The following is a 22,872-nucleotide window of genomic DNA, read 5'->3' as shown; positions in this document are numbered from 1 at the left end:
CTGTTGGGGTTCTGCTCCCATATCTATTTATTTCTTTATTTTTAAAAAGCTTGACGTTTGAATCAGGTTGAAGTCAGGGGGCCAGAAGGTCTCCACCAAGAGTTCTTGCACATTCCTGCCATGTCTTGCTCCCACGCTCAGGTGTTATTTCAGAGCCAGAGCTATGAAATAATTTAAGCTAGACCAGCAAAAGGTGCTGAATTTTTCCTGTCTCCCAAGATCGTTTTTTGAGACTATCAAGAGTATGTCCTCACAGAAGCTCCTGGGCACTGTGGGTCTATAGGCACAGCTCAGCATGGTTTCCCCTTTCATCCTTATGAAAGTGGGGTGGTTGGAGGGTGCAGATCGATCAATTTTATGTAGTTAAATCTTTTGGTCGTGTTACAAACAAATTTGTAAGATGGTTTACATCCTGCTGAACAGGAAGTTGCTCTTGATTATATTTCTAGTCTCAGTTGCTATTTGTAACCTATGAGATCCCTTGGGAATTGCTGAGGAATGCTACAAGCGAGGGAACCGGAGCAGATGAGGAATGAATTCCCTGAGGTTGTGTGGAAGGTCTGAAACACAGCTGGGGAATAAAACCCCAGTCACCCGACACCCCGTCCCTGGCTTTAACTACTGTACAAGAATTTCCTCCTACTGTGCCTCTAATAGAAACTGCAGGGCCAAATTAAGTGGGCAGATTGTAATCACTGCTGCTGAGCTATCCCAGCTGTAGAATTACTGCAGCCCTCTGCTCTTTGCTACTAATTTGGAAGGTTTGCTGCCTCTTCCCCTCCAGGGCTCCACCTTCAGGTTCTGCAGTGTGGGAAAAGAGCTTGAATGACCATAAAGAGCCCAGATGTTGTGTCCAGGGGCAGGAAGCGGGAGTCAGCTACCCCTGATTTGTGAAGCTAAAAATAGTGAGAACATTAATACGGATCTCTGCCTTCAACTCACTGGGCAGACTGAGTGCTCCAGATGCATCTTTGTCATAGGGGAGGTACAGTGCAGGGTGCAGGCAGCTTGTTAGCTTCATTTCTTGACAGTTTGATTTAATTTTTTATTTGTATTACAGGAGTGCCTGCTGGCTTGAGTGCAGCTTAGACCCCTGCTAAGGCGTCAGCTAGGCATGACATGAGTGCATTGCAAGAGACTATCCGAGCCTAAACATCTTCTAGATGAATTTAAGATTAAGCAGATAGGAAGGAAACAGCAGATTGAAGCCATGTGACATAAACCAGCGATAAACCCAGAGTGAGTTGTTTTATCTGTTACTGGCACAATTAATGCTCTTGGTTCATCTTCAGCCAAGTGATCACATCACTGGGAGCACTGTGGAATGGCTGGTGCTTGGTGGGCAATTGGGAAAGCCAGGCATCGCCCCTTCCTGAATCACACAGTAGCATGGTCTGCCAAGAGTGGTTGCTTGGTGGGGGGGGAGTCTGTCCGGATGGCAGATGCACTGGATAACCTTTCAAAAAGTCCCTTTGAGTCCCCTTTTCAGTGATTTCATCTCAGGGTAGTGAGTGGGAGAGCACACGTTGGGATTTGGGGGACTGGAGAGTGTCTGGACACTGTTGTCTAGCATCATGGGTGGGGTGGAGAGGGTAGGGAACAACATGATCAAAATAGCTTTGTTCTCTGCAGCATACATTATAGTAATGTTGCTATGGCCACAAATCTCCTTCAAATTGCTGCAGCCAATTCATGAATTTCTGTTTTTTATTACATCCTAACACTGAAAATCAGCTAGGCTGCCAGAAGCCTCTCCCAAGGAAATCTCTACTGCTGGAGATGTCAAGAGCTGCAGCAAAAGTTGGGAGTACAGGTAATAAGTGTTGATGTACTAGAGGGATGCTGTAAAGAGAAATTCTTCTTGTAATTTTGGGATGCTTTTGAGGCTGAAGTAATTAAATTAATCCTAAATATTTAGCTGCTCACTTATATCCTGTGACTCCTTATTAATTAGTTACTCCTGTCTCTAGGGAAATTGGAGTATGGGGATACCTGAGTCGTAGGCAGTCTAGTCCTGAAAGCTTTATCCCACTCTGCTCTGCTCCCTGCAGTGCTATCTCAAGGAATTCATGTGGTGAGGCGAGCTTCAACATCCCCTGCTCAGCAGTGGGCTTCCCGAAGCTGGGTTGTGAGATCCCTGGCAATGCCTCCTGCTGCTGCAACGCATGAGAAGCTTTTATTTTTTCCTTCTGTTGGTAGCTTTGCTTGCTCACAAAGGGGCCTGTACCGTACAGCGTGTCTCAGGCAGCCCAACCAAGCAGGCGTCCCTCCGGCAGCCTTCGGCTCTTTGAGCCCCAAGCGCTGGGGGGTGAGGGACTTGTGTTTGTTTTTCTTTCTGTCTTCAGTCGAGTTCTACATCTTGCCTGATCACTCAGCCAGCAAAACTCTTGTCTTTGTGGGCGGAGAGGAAGGGAGCGGGGAGAAAGTTGTGTTTGGCTGCAGCGCGGCTTTCTCACCCTGTGGCAGGTTTTGAGATGCCAAAGCTTTGTCCCAGCAGCTCCCACATGAATTGGTCTTGTGGGGGTTTTGTCAAGGCTTCGGGAAGAGGGCTGTAAACAAGACTCCTAAATGACACTCATTTCTCCACCACTTACTGCCTTCCCTGGCCCTGGGCAAATGGTTTAGCTCTTCCTGGCCTTATTTTACCTAATTATTGCTTTCTGGTATCTCAAAATCTTGGTAATTGGTACTGCTGGTTGTACATTGAGGCAATGACAAGGAACCTCTTGGTTTGCAGAGGGGACATTTTCAGTGTGGTTCCCTGTTAGTCTGTAGCCAAATAAACATGAAAACTCCTGTTTGCTATGTTTAATATGACAATTCGGATTGACAACTGAGTTTCTAACACAAGGCTTAACCGTCGGTGCAGGGTTGCTTGCCCATTCCAGCATGGGTGCTAACAGGTGGTACTGGGGTGACCTTTCCTTGAAACTAAACTATCTGTTATTTTGATCAATTTGTTAGTTTGATGCTCATTGAAACATATCCTTGGTACTTGTCCTCTGCTGAATCATGGGGTGGGTTTTGCCATGTCTTGAAGTGATGGAGTGAAAGTTGTAGTGCATAAACCAACTTTGTTCATTTCATGAACTCAGCCTAGAAATCTTTTGCATGTCTACAGTGCATTTTATTTGAAGAACTATAAGATTCGTGGTTATTGAAGCATGATCAAACCCTCCTGCCAGGGAGGAGAAAGAGTTGTGCCGTCCAAGTGTCTGGGTTAAGCACAACTAGAGCGGTTTGCATCTTTTATGTCTGTTGGCTTGTTCTTCTTGGGCTGCCTTGTTGTTGTGGGCATTGTGGATCTCCTGTGTAGCACCTTGAGTTTCTATGAACACATCAAAGGCTTGGTGTCAGTGCCAGCACTGGGAGCAGCGAGCTTCCAGCACAGCGGTTGGGTTCAGGTGCTGGGTTAATTTCTAAGAAAAGAAAAAAACCCCACTATATTAAGCCGTTTCTGTAGTTTTAAATGCAGGAAATCCTCATGAGCTGTGGTGCAGCATTATCAGCCCGTTCCCATGGCACAGCAGGCTTAGACAGGGCTGTTGTGGCTCTTGTGAGCTGTATGTCTAGCTACAAAAATCAAGGCTATATTGAATGAACAGACTTGGGCTGCTCTGGCAGCCACTGACCTGGTCAGTGCAATGGTCTTTCGACCCACATCCATGGTGAGTTTTCATGTTCACCCCCCAAAGCATTAATGTTCTTGTAACTGATTTGGCTGGGGAATTTATGCCTGGGGAAGTCATAAATAACCTCTTTCCCCACCACTTAGTGCCCTAAACATTAGTGTGAGGGTTTTTTTTTTTATCCCCTAGAATGTCAATTTCAAGTACCACAAATGTGGATTTAAGAGTGGATTCTTCTTAGCCTCTTTGGCTACACCTTTTGCAGAGGGCAAAGAGGACATGTGCCTGTGTTTCACACGAGAGACACGGATCTGTGCCTCTAGTGCAGATGATTATCATGCAACTGAATACAGAAGAAATGTGTTTCTTCTCATCATGGACTTGCTGCTTATTTCCTTCCTCATTTGCTGCAAGACCACCTTACTACCCTTCTGCCTCCAAATCATCTGCTGCAGGGCTTGGTTTGGCTCAGTATCTTTTTTATGAAAAGCTTCCAACACTATTCCCTATCAAAATAGAGATAATAAATACCATGGATCCTTGTTTTGTGTGAGTGTGGAGGCAGAGGGGGGCTGGGGGAATGTTTTTTTTGAGGAAGGACCATGTAGAAATCTTTCCCAGCTCCATTCATGTAACAGTGTTTAGCATTTTTATTATGTGCTTCAGCCCGATCACCTTTAACTTGATTGTTCTGAGATGACTTATCTGAAAGAGAAGGAGGTTCATTACGTTAATTGGCTCTGGAATTACCGCATTCAATATCTGTAATTGGTATTATTATTCTGGTCTGGTTGTGTCCTCGGGTTTTCAGCGAGCAGAAATTAATACGGAAACCTGTACTTTCTGTTGTGGTTGCTGGCAGAGCCTCGCGTGGGGTTGCTGTTTGAAGAGCTGCTCAGTGCTGCTTTTAGCGAAGAGCAGGGTTGGTAACATGGAGGGGTGTGAGAACCCTGCTTGAAGATGTCTGTTCAATCCTAGCTCCAGGGAGAGCTCCCTGCTCCCGCTGAGGTGGGGCTTCTCCAGCAGGACTGCTCTGGCTTAGATCTCAAGTGGGTTTTGGAGGAAGGAAAGTGATGCTTACCCCCTGAACCAGAGCATGAGTGGCTTCAAGGCAGTGCAGGGAGGGAAGCACCTGCAGGGGTCTGCCGCAAAGCTTGTGGCCATCGAGAGCTTTCTGGTTGCTCGCTTGGGCTGATGGCCCAGGGATTAATATTGCACATTTTGCTTGAAAGAAGCTTTTTGCAGTCCTTTTAGGAACTGTAAATACAGTGAAGATGCATCCACTTGGAAGATGAACTGTAAATGTGCAGCTGGAAAATTAATTTTGGGAGGGAACAAGTGTGGAATAAACTGGTGTTTCCACTGCTGACTGAGCTGCCTGAAATTGTTTGGAGAAGGGATAACTTCTGCCGGCATGGTGTGTTTTGCTCCTGTTGACAGCACGATTTCTAACCAGTTATCAGATCTTCTTACCACCAAGGCTATTATTCTCTTCCCTCCCAGCTCTCCAGTTTGGCCAAAACTGTTTTCTCCTTCATCAGGCAGAGTGAAAGCTTTGTAATGGTTACTGACAGCGTCGTGAGCTTGGATGGGCTGTGGCGTGACTTGATCCTCTCTAAAACCGCGAAGCACAGGCAACATTTCAGTAGCTGTAACAGGATCTCTGTGCCCAGCAGAAAGTGTACCATAGGTTGGAACTTGGTGCTGATGGGAGGATGTTGAAAAGGAAGGGAGGGCTGCTGGATGATGCATGAAGAAAGTAAAGAGGCTGCGGTAGGAGCCAGAAGTTGGAGGAAGGACAGCATTAACAGGTAGCAGATGAGGTGCGTGGGAAGGAAATGAGGAGAGGTGTCTGTGTAAAGGGGAGGAAATGAGGATCTACTCTCACTTCCTCCCAAGCATTTCTTTTGAAGCACACGTGTTTGTTTCAGTTCCGTTCCCTGGTGATCCCTAGGGAACTTGCTCTGGCAAAGGGCTGGAAGGTAACATGCTGCAGAGTGCGGGGCTGCTGTTGAGTTTGATGGGCGGACGTGGCTTCTTGCCCAGGAGTTGGGCAAGACACCCAGGAGGTGTTTGGAAGAGGTGCCTTCACTGGTCTGGAGTGAGACCAAACCCTGCCCTGTGCATAGGGCACGAGAGTTGTTCCCTCCCCTGGACCTACGATGGCAATGAGTTTGCTCCTCGACGCCTGATTTATTTGGAGAGTAGGTACACAGCAGCCTGATGAGAGCTTCATTTCAAAGAAAAGACCTGTACTAGTTGGCTGGGCCATATTTCTGTTCAGAGCAGTGTCCTGTGTACTAAGCACTAGTGAATGCTTAGTGCAGACCAGGTGTTTATAGTGATTCCCCTTCTGTTCCCTCCTACCCTGTAGCAGGCAGGGACCTCCAGAGCTGGAAGTTGCCAAGTTTGCATTCCTGTGATCCCATAGATCAAAGTGCTCCTGTGTTTGTTATTACCAAATTATGAGTATGTGTGGTCTTCGCAGTACCTGCAAGATGTGAGTAAAGCCAGGTGCTGGTTGCGCTTCTACCCTCACGTGCTAGCAGAAGGGCAGCTTCAAGGATCCTGCTTTCATCTCCTAGATCTCCTGTTCTCTGCTTTAGTTTTCTTGGCAAAAACACACGGTTCTGCATTGCCTCTCCAGCACCAGAATAAGAGATGAGTTGGACTGTCATCTGCATTAGATATTGCTCATGCAAATTAAAAGCTAAATTCGAGCTTTAGAGGTTGCTTCTTGTTGAGGTGCTGTGAGTTGGAAAGAGTATTAAAGCCATGCTATAGCTATATGAGACTCTTAAAAAGAAATGGATAATATTGATTTGCAGAAGGAAGGCTCCTTAGAGGCAGTGGATAAACACACTGTGGGCAAAGGAATCCTTTTCCCACTCCAGCTGCTTGTGTGGATGCCTGGAGCTTTTGTAAAGAAATTTTCCACAGTCTGATGCACACATTGTAGAATTAAGGACAAACTTTGCTGCCACCATTTTGAAACTATTTCCTTATTATTTGAATCTTTGCTAGGAAAAAATCTCAAGACTTTTTTTCACCGTGCCTCTGAGTCCTCTCTGAGCAACAAAAGATGCTGTCAGCCTTTCGGAGGAGTCAAATTTTGTGAAGTTTTGCCTGGTTTGTGTTGCTTTTGTTTGGTGGGGGTTTTTTCTTTCAAAGTGTTCTTAGTTTGAAGTTGGAATGGTACGATGGTGCAGCTCCCATCTGGGAGCTATTTTAGTTTTAATTTGAAAAACCAGACTATAAAACATACTCATAAAAACAGTTTGTCCTTTCCAGTGTACTAGAAAATGGTTCTCATCAGCCTCTTAGGGCACTCTACTGTCCTGTATTTAAGCTCCATGACATGTTCAGAGAGATTGTTACTGTGGGTTTTAATACAGGGTCATACATAAATTTCCAGTATGGATCATTTGGGGAAGATTAATATTGAGAATGTGTTAATAGTAAAGAACTTGAAGTTGCTGCAGATTTTGCAGCGCTTGTTATGCACAAGTAGCTTACTCACTGTAAAGCTGCTGTCCGGTTTTGCTTGAAAATGAGATCTATTCAAAGAATATGCTTAAAATCAAGTGTGCCTGTATGTGTGCATGCATTATCCAGCCTTGCTGTGAACAAGTAGTTGACATGTTCTCCAATGGAGACAGGCTGAGTTCTCCTTGTTCAGCCTAGAGAAGAGAAGGCTCTGGGAGACCTTAGAGCACTTCCAGTGCCTAAAGGGGGCAACCAGAAACCCGGAGAGGGACTTTTGACAAGGACCTGTAGGGATTGGACAAGGGGGAATGGCTTTAAACTGACAGAGGGGAGATTGAGATGAGATCTTAGGCAGAAGTTGTTCCCTGTGAGGGTGGCGAGGCCCTGGCACAGGGTGCCCAGAGAAGCTGTGGCTGCCCCATCCCTGGCAGTGTTCAAGGCCAGGTTGGACACAGGGGCTTGGAGCAACCTGCTCTAGCGGAAGGTGTCCCTGCCCGTGGCAGGGGGTTGGAACTAGATGAGCTATAAGGTCCCTTCCAACCCTAAGTCAGAAGGACTGGAGTGGAAGTCATGGACATGTTGCTCTGAATATGATGCTTAAAATTTTAGAAGAGGATATCTTGTAGCAAGCAAGGAGCATGGCTTACCTCGCTGGGAAGATTCCTGGGTAGAACAGGTTTTATGTCTGCCTCTGAGCAGGCTTCAGCCTGGATCTGCGTTATATAGAGCTGCAGAAAAAGTTACCTGGTTTGTAATCTGTGAAAAGTCAGATGATTGTTTTGTGTAGTAGCATTTACACTGTTGAAAAGAGAGGGGGAAGATTTTGCAAGCTGGTATAAATTCAGTCTGGATCTGGAATGAGTTCAGAGGCACTGCAGTGCCTCAACTCTCTGCACAAGTGTCCAGTGGTGGACATTCTATTATTTTATGTGTTGGGTGTTGGCTGTGGGCTAGCAGTGCTTCAGTTTCATCATCTACTTCTGTCTGCATCCTGTCTACTCTATGTACTCCTGCTGCTTTGTTATCTCATTGGGACAGCAGGGTACACAGGGAGTTCACCCACATGGCAGTAACGTGGCACTATCCAGATGTGTTCAGCACTTTTCTGTGGACTTCTGGAAACCAGCTCCTGCTCCTCGATTTTGGTTTTTTAGTGTTCATTGTGTCTCCAGCTCTGCTCAGAGCAATTGAGTTTGTGGTATAAGGTTGGGCCTTAAGCACCATTTAATAGCTTAAGAATTTACCAGCTGATACTATCAATTTTCCATAGGGCAACACAGATTTCCCAGGCTTTGATTTGATGCTCTTATTCATGAGCCTGACAGAGCCTGTGCATCTCCCTCACCCCCAGGGAAGTCCCTTGATTAAGTCATTCGTGCTTTATGGGACCTCATGGGGAGCCTGTGCTGCCAAAAGTAATGAGCTGAAAAGACCAGCAGTGTCAGATTATACTGGCATCCTGCAAAGATCTCATTCACTTCTGATTCCTTGTTGTTCTTGGTGGGCTTGGTTATGATGCCATCTGATTTTTGTGACGCAGATTTTTTTTGCAGCTTGGCTATGGAGAAGCAGAGTTGGGCAAGGGATCCTGCAAAGCAACAAGGTGGCTGGCAGTGTTTAACCTGCAAGGGCTCTAACTGCCCACCTTCTCCTTTGTCCCACGCGGTACTTGCTTCAGGGCTTGTTGGAGACTTTAAGAAAATAAAAAGCAAAGCAGCCAGCAAAGTGCTTTTGAGTAACGTGAAATCCTGATTATGGGGATGTTAATCGTGTATCACAACACGCATTCATCTTCTGCCTGCTCAGAAGTCCTGGGGGGGCCTGTGCATGAACAGAAGGATATTTAAAGAGCATTTTGCTTAAAATGCATTTGTTAGGGTGCCTATGTAGAACTGGTACCTTCACAGCTGAAAGTCCATGTTTCTGCAGCAGTGTTGGTGTGCTGAGTAACTTTTCTGGTGATTTAAATGTCGAGGCCTTTTTCCAAAGGAACACACAGCCTAAATTGGATAATGCAGCAAAACCAAACAGTGGAGAAAGGTGAATAAAGAGCCCTGAGAGGGGGCTGATGCAGGTTTTTGCCTGGGAGAGATGAGTGGTGGCATTCCCAAGCTTCTCCTTGCTAGCATTTCCATGTAACCAATCTCATAAGAATACTTGGAGTACATGTAACTTAAGGTGTGATTATTATATTTTGAACAGAGTTAAATTATGGTGATCAAGGGGTTGTGCTTTTATTACACCTTCTTTTCCCACAAGTGATGTTTGAAGCTGGAGGTTGATTTTTAAGGCTCTGAGGGAGATGAGGGCTTCTGGCTTGCAGACCCCACACACGTTCCCCATCCAGATGAGTGGCCTCCTCCAATAGAGAGGAGGAATTCCTGAGTGAGCATCTGGCAAAAAGTTGTCCTGAACTGCCCTTGGGAGGAATGTACCTGCTTCTCCCTTTTCCTTCCACTTCAGAGAGATCCTAGACATGCCACCTAGCACCTAATGTTTGGTGGTATAAAAGCTTTATCTGCAGTTCAACCAGATTTTCTCTTCTCAGTGTATCTGGGCCTGGTGCTAACACCCATTATTAAAAGTTTGCCAGATTTTGTGTTTGAAAATCCCTGGTTTTAGTTGCTCTTATTTTGTCAGACCTTATTTCACTTCGAACTTTCCAGCTGATTATCTCCTGGGAGATGTGCTTTTTGGGAAGAGTCTAGCAAAAACTGTTCAGCTGTTTTGGAGAATGAGACTGAGAAAATACATACTTTCTTACAGTTTAAAAAATAAAATATAAGGGCACGGTGACCATTTCAAGTCACTGTGCCCCTGCACTGGGGAGCAGTGATTTGATGTTTGGCAGATGTCTTTTTTGCAGTTCCCATAAAAATCCACCAAAGTTGAGCCGATTTGGAAATGTGTGGGGGAACAGTAGGGGGAGGGAACTGTAGGAGGAAGGAGAAAAGCTGTATTGCTTAAGCATTGCTGAATACCACCCTTGAGCTGTATCCTCTCCTTGCTGTTGCTATAGTGTGTCATTTGGGGGAAGTTGCTGGAAACAGTCTCTTCAGAAATACCATTCTCAAAGTAGTGTTTGGTTTTGGAGGCCCTGGATCTAGGTTTGCAGGGTTAGTGGGGTTCAGTGGAACCCCTCCTCTCTCTGTGGGCCTGTATGTGAAAATATATTTGTAGCTGTATGTTGGTCAAGACAATAAAATATATCTATATATAGATATACTGAGGTCTGAGGCATCCCCACATTAGCAGAAGTTGCTGGTCTTGGTCCATCCCTGCCTCTGAGGCTCATGTCCTCAGAGCTTCATTGGGTTGAAACTGCTTCAGAAGATTTTAGAAGAGGTATAAGAAAACATAATTGTACAAATCTTATTTCTGTAAGAAACTAGGCTGCAAGTGGCCTCAGAGCAGTGTTTCACACCCCCAAGTGTTGGGCAGAGCATCAGTGAGATGCAGAGCGTGGGGCATAGATGTTCTGGTACCCACCTCTATCCTGCTGGCAGTTAGTGCCTGCAGGAAGCAAACAGGCAAATTGCTGTGACCCTGTAGAAATGGAGGCCCAACGGAGCAGAAAACCCCTCAAGGGACATCTTGGATCAGGCTCTGCAAGTTCCACTTGATACATCGTGCCTTTTTCTTCAACATACTCTGAAGTTTGCAGAACAGGGACCTGAAGCCTTGTGGTTTCTCTGTGCTCCTGCTGCTTGGGCTGGTGCATTGGCCAATTTGTATTGTGGAGGATGGAGAGGATAATGACCCCTTCTTTTTCTTTTTGGTGGAGGCAGTGGTGACCTGCAGGAAGAAGAAATGCAGTGAGGCAACGCAGAGGATTTTGTGCCAGTCTTCCTTTATAAAGGGAAGTTTTAATTGCAGGATGGCTGAGTTGAGCAGACATCTCATGTCTGCTCAATTGGCCCAGCAGGAATTAGTAAGTGCATAACAGATTCTTCTGTAACAAAACAAACAAGCAAACAACCTGCTTGACTTAAAGCTTAAGCCTACATTAAAATGCAACACTTGGGGTAGGTGGAATCACAGAAGCCCTAAGAGCCTCTGGACTTTAATGACCTTCTAATACAGCTTTTGCACATGTTAAAATTATGGAATCAAGCATTGCTGGCAGCACCAGGCATGGTTCCTGTGGTGATGAAGGCCTGTGGAAGTACCGGATAGGAAGAGGCAAGTGTGAGAGTCATTGAAGGATGTATTTGTCTTAACTCTCAGGCAAATACTTTTTCCAGTTTTTCAGGTTATTTTGATTTGATAAAGAGTAGGTAAGCAGATTAATTTTTTTTAAGGATGACTTCACCTGCTTAATCATTTTTCTCTTGAAAAGTGGAAAGAAATTGAGTGTAGTATCTTGTGCTTATGGGTAGGAGTGGGTTCTCTGTGAGCTCGTGGTAAAATGCTGCTCTGAACAAATTCAGTTTTGTGTGACTAGGCAGTGTCAAAGCTGTCACAAAGATAGTGTAAGCTCATGTCTCTGCTCTTTTTTCGTCAGTGTAGGAAATAAAAGTCATGTAAGGGCTGTGATAAAGCTGTAGCACTGTAAATGTGATCATGGAAGTTCTTAGGAATAGCTTCATCCTTGCTGTTCTTGTGATTTTCATCAAGTACAGAGTCACTGCTGAAAAAAATCCATGGACTTCACAAAACTGATGGAGTAATAAATCGTTACGAGAATATGATAAATGGCTTGGAGTAATCCAGATGACTTGGAAACTGCAGTCCTACAAATCATATGTGAAATGACCCGCAATGAAGTTGCACGTGGAGGAGCAAGCAGCATGGGCCATGCCTGAGGAAGAGGGCTCTGCCCTTCAGAAACAGTCACTGTGAAAACGTACTTGTGGTTGTACTGAGCAGCCAAGTCCATTTGGATTCCCAGAGTGGTGGTGCAGTAAGAAGTGTTGAATGCCATCTATGGACATGGGAGCTGGAAGATAGGAACAAAGGATGTTTTTACTTCCAAAACTGCCTGTGTGAAAATACTGGTGGAATAGTTTATTTAGCTGTGCTGCCTGTATTTTAAAATAGACATGGAAGAAGCTAGAAGGAGCGGCAGGGCAGTATTTGGAATGGGGAGAAAATAGCTAGACTTGAACTTTTTAAATCTCCTGCTGTGTTTGTCGGGTCAAGAAAGAGACTGAAACACAACTCCCTTTTGTGGGGAGAGGTGCTTGATGCTGCTGAGGCTGTCAGAGAGGACCAGCTGTTTGGAAGGTGACATTAGAAGGTAGACATGGGCTACGATCAATCATTTAACAAATTACCAGGAAGGGATGGATTCCCTACCTCTTTGGATTGAGTTTGGATGAATCTTTGGAAGTTGTATTTTAACTGAAAGCAGGTAACAAGGTTTACTGGGAGTTACTTTTGCTTTGCATATGGGAATGTTGAGGTACAGAGAGGGTGAGGTTGTTCTGCTTGTGCAGAAGGGGTCCATGGCATGGTCACAAACTTAAGTGATGGTGTGTATCAGTCTAGTGTCTGACACAAAATTGAGACCATGTCAGAAAGTGAGTTCTGAATACCTCGTGGCAGCACAGTTCTGTGCTGTGACACCAGCTTGGTGATGTGAAGGGAGTTTCCATTCCCTTTCTTGAAGGCAAAATCCCATAGCATCATTTTTGCTGTGAAGGCAAAATGCCTTTGTGAAACAGGGTGATTTCGCATAGTAAAGTGCTGGAAGTTCTTGCTTGGACTGTTGCCTTTTGAATGAATTTCTGCAGTGGACTGGAAGCTTAGACAGTTTTCTGAAAGGGAATTTTTACTTCTATGTGTTTTATCTGCCTGTGGAAGAGGGAAGGACTTCTGTGCTGAGGCAGACTCTAACATGCGTCTTGCTCTTCTTTGAGGCAGCTAATTTGCCCCTCCACTGGCATGCCAATTCTTTGTCTCACACAACTGGTTTAATGCGAAAAGGATTTGTACTATCCCCAGCAGTGTGCTATGGCTTCAGGTAAGGAGGGACAAGCCAGGCACAGAGGACCTTAATTTGAAGGTCCGGTTTTTATTCCTGAACATCTTGAGCCCAGGAAGCATGTGAGAAAGTGGCTTCTTTCATGAGTTACCTGAGGGGGGGAAAAAAAAAAAAAATCTTTCTTCCCCCCTCACCTTCCCCAAAATAAGTCCTAATACTGTCTCTTGTCTCTTTACTCCTTGTTGATAAACAGTAGGAGTAACAGTGCCAGTGTCCTGTTTTCCTTACCCACCCTCATTTCTGCATTGAACATCCTTGTGCATTCCTCCTTGTCTTATGCCAAGCCCCACTTCCACTGTGCAAAGCCTCCTCTGTGCATCAACATATCAGCTCCATTGGCAGATGTGAGTTGCCAAGGAAATTTAATGATTTTTAAAGGGAATCTTGGTTTGGGATTTAGATAGTCACTTGGTCATCTAGAGGCACGTGGTCAAAAATTATGTCTTCTGCAAGGGGACATGGAAGGGACATTTTGGAGTAGGTGATTGGGGTACACAGCATCTCCAGCATGGGCTGCACTCTGCCTTGTGGGATAACAAGCTCCTAGTGAGCTGTACAGTAAATGATTAGTTTAAATCCCTTTCCCTTCCAGTGACTCAGCAGTCAGAGGCAGTAGCTTTTAGGGCATCTCTAACCTGTTCAACTTTCAATTACAAGGCCGAACCCAGACTGGCATAGTCTTTGGAGGTAAAGGGTAAGGAGAAGGCTTAATCCTTTACTAGCAGGGTTGGACTTGACTCTTGGGGAGGGGAGAGGGGGGAAATAATTTTCCAGTTTGTTTCTGGGAAATCAATTGGTTTTGTTCAGGTTTGCAGAAGAAACTAGGTATTTATCCCTGGTCTTCACAATCCTTTTAAAATTCCTTTCTTGCAGCGGGATCATAAAATCTTCGACCTTCTCCCTGCTCTGCAACAACAGGCTTTAATTTCACTGTTTGTTTGATTTTATTTACTAAAGTGGAAGCTAGCTATGGGCTCTCTGGGGTTTTCTGCTGTGCTTTTCTCTTCCATAGACCCCTTCTGCCTTATCCCATTGCAATCTGCACTGTAAGCCTGGCATATCAACAGGCACCCCAAACAGTCCTTCACTTCTAGCTCTGTTCTACATGTTGGGTTTTTTCCAGAGTATTAATATGCTGAGTAGCCTCTGTGCTCAAACAAGGCATAAACAATTCAGACAGCAAATGCTATAGAGCAAGTGCAGTTAATGGACCCAGATGGTTATGTTGCCAGTTTATGTGACATGTTGCCTGCATTAGCCTGTGAAACTTTCTGCTCTTTGATATTTAAGAGCTCTGTTTAATGTTTTGTGTTATTCAAACTGCTGCTGGACTTTGACATCTCCTTAGTGGCACTTGGTACCGCAGGTATGGGGAACTGCCTCCTGCCCAACCTCTCGTGTCATGTCTCCATCCCGACCATGGTCAGCTCAGCAGCTTTGGCAGAGAGACCTTTGGGGAGAAGCCAGCACATGTGCACACAGCAGATCTGGTTGTAGCCTCCCACTGCTCCACAGGCGTATTTCTGTATTAGGTTGCAATTTTTGTCTACCCTAGTGCAGGAGAATGGGCTTAAATAACCATACTGAAAACAAATTTTAGATACACAACAGCATGCCTGACAATGTGAAAAATAATGATGGTACAGGCAGATGAAGAAAATAACCAGCCTGGATGAGAGCCTTGAAAGAAGAGAAAATAGGGAAGCAAGTGGACGTGATTGCCGGGGAAGGGTGAGATGAAAGCAGGTTGTGATGTTTGTGTGACCGAGAGGTAAAGGAAAAAGCTTTTCAGTGGACACTGTAAGGATGAGCAAAACAAAATGGACAAATTTATCTGGCTAGTGAAGGGTTGAGAAAACTGATATAGTTAAATATCCCAAGATGCCATTTAGTGCTGTGTGTTTCACTCTTGGCCCTCCCCAACCAACATGGATTGCTCCAGGCCACGTGGGGCTGCAAATTCTCCATCCCAGTTTCCTGCAGGGCAGGATCCGTGTACATGTCCGAAATGCTGGTTTTAATTTCCAGGAGGATGTAGCTTGTATTTGTTTATGTTGGAGCAGCGAGCTGGAGAGGCCAGGAGGAGACCATGTGTCTAAGAGCAGGCTGGACTCCCGGGGAGCAGAGGAACCTTCCTGGGCACCTCTGCATCAGCCATGCCCTGCTCTGCTGTGCGCCTGTGTTCCTGCTGCCTTCTTCCAGCCCCACATCCCTGCAATGCAACACACTGACCCTGTCTGTGGTACATGGTACAGAATTAATGTTTCCTTGTTCTGATTGCACCTATCTTTGCTGAGACGTAAGGACAGTTTTAATCCCAACTTTAGGTATTCCAGCAGTCTACATGCTGGACTTCTCCCATCTTCCAGCACTTGGTGGTGAGCTTGATGACATAGTGTGGTTGCTCAGAGCTTCCTTTTCACTTTTCCAAAGTGACTTTTCCTTTTTCAAGTGACTCTTTGATGCACACAGGCTCATTGAGGCTCTCAGCAGCAGACATCTGTCACTTGCTTTTCCCTGATGGACAGCAGCGGCGAGGCGCGCAGTTAAAGGTTGATGGTGGGGTGGCGACAGATGTTGGTAAACGTTGTCTCTGCAGCAGTTCTGCTCCGTCTGTGCCAAATGCAACCCCTTTTACTTATCAAAATAAAAGAGGATGAAAGACGGGAGCGACATGAAAAAGAAAATCAACTTAAATATTCTTCTAAAAAGAGAGCAACAACAAACTTCTGTTTTGAAGGATGGAGAGGTCCTTCTCCATGAAATACGTCACATCACGCAGATGCCTGTGATCTCGAGAGACCTTTGGGAGCTCCAGCTCCTCAAATGGGAACACATCAGAGAAGAGTCCATGGGGCTGGGAGTACAAACATGTAATATGCAGATGGTGTAGGGAGTTCAGAAGGCTCAGAGCCCATGCCCAGGGAACAGATACTCCCTTGCTGAGAGACCATCTGACAGCCACCTCTTTTTAGATGACTCTTTGCATCAAAGGTGACCTGAAAAATATTTTTTAATATGTTAAAAAAAAAAAGAAAAGAAAAAGAAGCAAGCTTCCAAATGTAAAAATCCCCAACGGCAGCTACAAGAGCCATCCCTCTGCTTAGAAGTTCATTCTTTGCAAAGTAAGTTTTGCTTGTCTTCACAGACTTTAAGGCATGGTTGCCTGACACAGGGGCATCTTTACCTCTTGCTCTGGCAAACGTTGAGCTCTCCTGGCCCAGTGTCCACATGTGCTGAGGGGGACATGGAGGGACCCACAGCAAGTTGGCAGCTGAGAATGACCCATTCTCCAATACTCTATGGTGTAGCATCATCTGTCATCTGATAAACTAGAGGGAAAGGATGGCAGGCTTGATGAATGGGCCCATGTGAATGTCATGAAGTTCGACAAGGTCAAGTGCAAGGTCTGTACCTGGGTCAGAGCAATGGCCAGTATCAGTACGGTCTGGGGGAGGACTTGGGGGTATCAGCAGATGAAAACTGGACATGTGTGCTTGCGGTCCAGAAGGCCAATTGTATCCTGGGCTGCGTGACCAGCAGGTTGAGGGAAGGGATTCTCTCTATCTGCTCTGCTATGGTGAGACCCCCCCCGCAGTCCTGCATCCAGCTCTGGGGCAACAACATAAGAAGGACGTGGAGCTGTTGGAGTGAGTCCAGAGGAGGCCACAAAGATGCTCCGAGGGCTGGAGCACCTCTGCTGTGGAGACAGGCTGAGAGAGCTGGGCTCGTTCAGCCTGGAGAAGAGAAGGCCCTGGGGAAACATTCTTGTGGCCTTTAAAAATAATGAAGAGGGCTTATAAGAAAGAGAAGGACTTCTTAACAAGGCCTGTAGGGACAGAGCCAGGGGGCAATGGTTTTAAACTGAAAATGGGTAGGTTTAAATTGGACATAAGACATTTTTTTACAATGAGGGTGGTGAGGCCCTGGCACAGGTTGCCCAGAGAAGCTGTGGCTGCCCCATCCCTGGCAGTGTTCAAGGCCAGGTTGGACGGGGCTTGGAGCAACCTGGTCTAGTGAAGGATGGCCCTGCCTGTGGCAGGGGAGGGCTTGATGAGATAATCTTCAAATGTTCCTTCCAACCCAACCACTCGGTGGTTCTGTCATCTCAGCTGGGTTTAGGATCATGGTATTTGACAGTTTTCTCTCTGAGGTGACAGCGGTGACTTGCTGAGGATGTTGCTGCAGGAATAATTTGGGGCTGCTAATGCTGTTCTAAGGCTTCTATCTCTGCAGGTAAAACAAATTAAAGCATCGGTTCCTCATCTTTGTAGCAGAGGCAGTAGCAGAGGCACTTTTGAGGCATCAAATAGTGCTGCCTTATGCCTTGGGCAAGGCAGGTTAAGCTCTTGCTGCAACTCAGTAGTGTATCAAGATCTACAGGCAGCAAGGCTGCCTCTGCCCCTGCCCCAAGCACAAAGTGACCTGGGTTCAGCTGCATTTTACCTCTGCTGAACCAAGATCCACAGTGCAGATGAAAGCACAGCCCTGCATGCCCTTCCAGCGGAACTTTGTCAGTGCTGGAGCTTTGTCAGCGTTGGAGCCCTTGCTGCAAGCACCTGGGGTAGGGTGGCCCACGTGTTTCATGACTTGCTGGTGTGGGGGTAGCACTTAGGGACTTCGGGAAAGCTTGGCACCCTGTGGAGCAATGGGGATGCAGGACTTCAGTCCTGTGATCTGTCTGGTGCCCTAAGTAATGCACTGCTTTGACCAAGAATGCCCCCATTCGTTCTGCCCTCCCTCAAAGTAATGCCCTCCTGCCTTTTTTTCTGGGTTAGTTTTCACAGTCAGATCTGGAAGCACGTCCTCTGCCAGGCAAGCAGCCAGCAGACATCTCAGCAGCGGGATGTTCTCTGCCCTCTAGCCCCATGGTGTTCGGGGCAGCTGGATGAGGATGAAGACCAGCATCTCTTACCAGCTTGGTCTGGTGGGGAGGAGTGATTGGGTTGGTCCATGCTTGCAAGTTCAAGAAAGAGCTGATGCAAATTAAATTGCTTTTTGATCTTCTGTAGAGAAGAGTCCAGCAGAAGCCTGGGGTGGTGCTTGGACAGAAAGCAGACGCCTGCTCTCTCGGGAATCTTCAAAACAGTTCTCCTTTTGCCAGCACTGTTTGAGGCTTTCCTGGGTTAAGTCTGTGCCAGCCACCTTGTGCTCCTGTCCTCTGCTTATCCCCTTCAGGGGCTGGCACAACAGGAAAGTGGCATTACCTGTCCTTGATTGATGGGGCAGCACTGGACATGGTGAAACAAACACCCCAGGGATACCTGCTGTCTCCTCTTGTCTCCTGGGACTGGGTCTGAAGGAGATGACCACCCCAACCTGCTTCTGCTGGGTGCCAGCAGCATCTTGGTGAGCCACATTTCAATCACAGCAGACATTAGAGGAGCTAATTTTTGTGCATAGGGAGAAGGATAAAGCAGAGGCTTATTTAGAAGCAAATTACAATAAGATCTCCTTTAATGCCTGCACAGTGTATGCTGTCCATCCAGATGCCATCCCATGGAGAGCCCATCTCACACTTGGTTTCAGCCTGTGGGACGTGGAGCAGCATGTCGCCTGCGCTGCTGTGCTGTAGGAGATGTGTGCCAGAGCGCTGCTGGCTCCCACTGGTGGCGGGGGTGTCACGATGCCTGTGTGTGTATGTGCATGTGTTTTGGCAGAGCTGCCAAGATCAGCATTTACCACGTGTTACGGAGCCACCTCCCATTCTGTCAAGAAAGAATAACATTGCAGAAAGAGCACGTTGCTGTGAGGGAACAATTGGGTAGCAATCAGCAGTTATTGGCTCTTGAGCAGCTTCTGCTGGTCCAGCTGCTTCTTTAAAGGCTATGGGGTGTTTTGTCTCTTTACTTTTTTTAGATGGCAGCGTGCTAAGGGCCCAATATTGTTGTGACAGTACCTCTGAAATTCTTAAGCTGCTTGAATCACTCCATGGAGCCAAGCAATAAAAGAGCAAGAATAAAATGTATCCCACAATGTCCTTCGCTTCTGCTGACAACTGCAGTTTAAATTACTGGTGCAACCTTTTAGTATAGCTGGCTTGTAAAAACTAATAAAAAAGTGAAATGAAGTCATAACAGCTACTTGTCACTGCTTCTCTGATGGGGGGAGTAAGGTGAAACCTCCTTTCTTTTTGGGTGAGCCTGTGCTGGTGTACTATTATTGCTGTTAGTATTATATTCTGATCACTGACATTAATATATGCTGTAATTTTTACATTATTTAAGTTATACTCTGTTTATTAGAGAAGGGGCTTTGCTTTTAGCATAAGGGAGCATTTATCTCATGAGCACCCTAATGTTTTTCAGAGCTTGTATTAGAATTGTGCCTTTATTTAAAACCCCTGAGCTCTCAGGAGATTGGTTCATTTGGCTGATGCAAATTTGGGCATCCTCTTTCTAGGTGCTCTGACTCCTTGGGTCCTTTGCCCCAAGCGTCCATAGTTTCAGGGTCCCAGAATAATTTGACTTTGGAAAAAAAAAAAATAACCGTAACCAATGTGTATTTTTATTCTGTAAACCATATGCATTCAGAGCTTGGGATAAAACATTTCCAGACCTCAAAGAGCCAGTGAGTGTTGTGTGCAGATGTGGATTGCAAAGTATGGATGAGCGCTGAAGCGTGTTTTGCAAGGCATGTTGAAACGAAATCCTCAGCTGTGGCTGTTGAGTAACATCTTCACTCGTGATTTCTAAAGAACTCAAGAAAGCTTTGCAGTCCGGGGAGGAGCGAGGGGTAGAGGGGTCGTGGCTCTTAGTTCTCCTTTCTGCAAGCATCTTGTAGCCTTGTGCAGATGGAAACGTGCCACGTTCTGGAGCCTGCCAAGAGAGAGGAGAGCTGCGTTCATGATATGCTTCCTTCTTTGTAGCTCAGAGATGTAGGCACTTGGGAAGCATTTTGCCAGCCAAAGTGGAAAGGCTGGAAGCAGCCTTCATAAGCAGCTGCCAGTCTTGTCACTAGAGCCCAGAATCAGCCCCCGAGGACCAGCAGCAGCTCCCTGCTGGGAGCAGCGGCAGAGCTGGGACTGTGCGAAGGCTGCAAGTATGGAACACATTAGTAAGAGTAGGGGTGGGAAGAGGGAGGCTTGAGACGCTTTCCTTGTACTGGCCGCTGAAACTGTCCAAAAGGCTGTGTAGGAGGATGAAGGCAGGATGTGGATAGCCCTGATGCATGGCAGTTTTTGTTCTGAAACGACAGAAAATGCAACCTACAGTAAAGGCATCGCCTGCTGAATGATAGTCCCAAAGCCTTGGACTTCAGTTAGCAAAAGGTATTTTAGTTTGTTTCAGTTTTCTGTATGTTTTGCTGCTGAGATCAGACAGTTGTTTGCAGCAGAAGCATGTCTGAAAGAGGATTTGAGCAAGGGAAAAAGCTGGATGAAAAATCATGGTGAGTTACTGGGCTTGAGGCTGGATCTGGTGTGTGGGTTGTCATGCAGCAGGTCAGGCTGAATGATCCTCTTTGACCTTGGCGCTTGTGGAACAACCTAGTGGATTATTTTATTTTCCTTTTTTGTGGGAAATGGTCAGATGCATGTGACTGGAGAGCTCTCAGTGGCCAGGTGCTGTAGTTGGAATGTTGTCTGTGAAGGGAGCTGAGAACGCCGGCGAGCTGGCTCTGAGCTGCGGAGCCGGCGACCTGCATCCCATCCCATTTAGCTACAAAGGATTTGAAGCATCCCTTCTCCAAGGCTGTCTCATTTAGAGAGGTAGCAGCAGCAGTGTCTGTAAAGCATGCTGATCATTTCCCACTGCAGTTCTGCTGCTGTAGATTGTACTGGCTCATACAAAGCAACGTATCCTCATTGCTAGTTTCAGGTAATGGGCCAGGGTTTGATGGAGTGAAGGTAGCTCAGCAAGTCAGCAGCAGGACTGACAACCAAGAGCATCTCCTGTGTCCTTCTGGACCTGGCTGTCCCTGTAAGCATGCATACTGCCCTTATAAAGCATCGAATTCAAGTGGGGGAGGTTCAGAGTTCATTTTCCTGGTGTTCCTGCAATGGAAGGGGCTCAGGACCCAGGAGCCTAGGTCATCAAAACTTTGGGGGATTTTGGCCAGTTTGCTTTTTATTATAGATGCTCTGCACTCCTCTGCCATGCTGAGGAATACGCAGGAGCTGAGGATGTGCCTCGTTGCTCTAAGCATCATAGTAGCCAGGGAGGTGTCCTTTGCCCTGGGCCTAATCCTGTGTCTGTCTCCTCAGCTTGTGTCCTTCAGCTCCAATACTCTCCAGCAGCCCAGATTGTCAAGCCTGTCAGAGCTTATGGCCAATTATATCGGCCTTATGTGATGATTAGAGGGCTGGAGCATGATGCTTAGTGAGCTGCAGCACCTTTGCTATGGAGTCAGGCTGAGAGAGGAGGGGTTGTTCAGCCTGGAGAAGAGAAGGCTCGGGGGAGACCTTAAAGCAGCTTCCAGTGCCTAAAGGAGATGACAAGAAACTTGGAAAGGGGCTTTTGACAAGGGTAGGAAAAGGGGAAATGGCTTTAAACTGACAGAGGGGTAATTTGGATGAGATCTTAGGAAGAAGTTCTTTATTGTGAGGGTGCTGAGGCCCTGGCACAGGTTGCCCAGAGAAGCTGTGGCTGCCCCATCCCTGGCAGTGTTCAAGGCCAGGTTGGTTGGGGCTTGGAGCAACCTGGTCTAGTGAAGGGTGGTCCTGCCCATGGCAGGGGGTTGGAACTAGATGAGCTTTCAGGTCCCTTCCAACCCAAACCATTCTATGTCGTGAATCTCTCATCTGTTTGGAGTTGGTCTGGAAGGAGTGTTTTTAGCCAGCGTGCTAATAGACGGCCTCTTGCATGATACCTCTAGGCGATGGGTAATATGTTTCTTAAGTACATGTGGTTTTGTTTGTGTTTTTATATTAAACAGGAGAGGAACCCTTGAGATCAACACTGGGAGAAAGAAAGGTAGTGAAGGAGTCCATGTGTGAGCAGGCCTGAGCCAAGGAGCAGAAGGTAAAGCACACACAAGCCCTGCCGTATCCCTCTGCCCCATGCCTGGCATTAGATTGCTTCTTCCCTTGTATTTTAACACAGTCTACCAAAACATCTTTCTACTCTTCTAGCAACTCTCTCCCTCCTCCCCATAGTCAAGTTTAAGTAATGGTGAGATGGGGAAAGCTTATAAAAATTGGGCAGTGCCAGTGCAGTGTTCCCATGGAGTCTTAGTCGAGCTCTTTACATATATTTTCTTTTAAGCTATCAACTTTTCTATTTAATCATCTATTATTTGCTGAAAGTTTTAGCCAAATTCAGTTGGCAGAACTGCAGGCAAAGAAGCGGCATTTCACAATATTCTGAATTCAGCAGTTTAAACTCTGATTTTAAAAGCAGTGGTAAATGTCACTAATGGTCTGAGCTCACCAGCTCAGTGTCTGGGTGCCTCGTGATCCAAAGCCCTGCACACAGCTCAGAGGGGGAGCTGGGCTCTGAAACGACAGGCATGATCTTGAAATCTTCGTTCTTTAGTGTCCTTCATCAAGCAGACTCTTGTCCTAATGCGCTTTCTAACCAAGGTAGGTTCACCGTGTAAGGATTAGCCCATGGGTGCTGATGTGCAGCTATTGCGGGGGTGTGCAGCAGATTGGGAACCACAGGCAATCTCACTGCAGAGGCTGAGATTGCTGCCAGCAGCACATTGCTCCTCCAGCTTTCCTCTCACTCCTGTAATGAAGCCAGGGGATGGGATTTTGTGTTCTGCGCTGAGCTCCGTCAGGCAAACTCCAGAGTATTGTCAAAACTCCTGGTGAATTTGGGCTTGGGCAAA

General features: G+C 46.4%; 1 protein-coding gene across 9 annotated transcripts in view; it reads left to right on the top strand.

The window, feature by feature from the left end:
• The window catches only part of EXTL3 (exostosin like glycosyltransferase 3), a 162,661-nt gene that overhangs the window by 77,875 nt on the left and 61,914 nt on the right, over nucleotides 1–22,872 (top strand). For 5 of the 9 annotated variants that reach the window (XM_030489627.1, XM_030489622.1, XM_030489617.1 and 2 more), the window contains one exon: nucleotides 21,976–22,061. The exons of 2 other annotated variants lie outside the window; for them this stretch is intronic. The gene's annotated coding sequence lies outside the window, so the exon portion shown is untranslated. Of the gene's footprint in view, nucleotides 1–18,745; nucleotides 20,372–20,407; nucleotides 20,491–21,975; nucleotides 22,062–22,872 lie in introns of those variants that run through there. 2 more of the 9 variants (XM_030489624.1, XM_030489623.1) reach the window with 2 other exon arrangements.

Source organism: Strigops habroptila, chromosome 6 (assembly GCF_004027225.2).
Source record: "Strigops habroptila isolate Jane chromosome 6, bStrHab1.2.pri, whole genome shotgun sequence".
NCBI classification, from domain to species: Eukaryota; Metazoa; Chordata; class Aves; order Psittaciformes; family Psittacidae; genus Strigops; species Strigops habroptila.
This window is presented reverse-complemented; position numbering and strand designations above follow the sequence as displayed.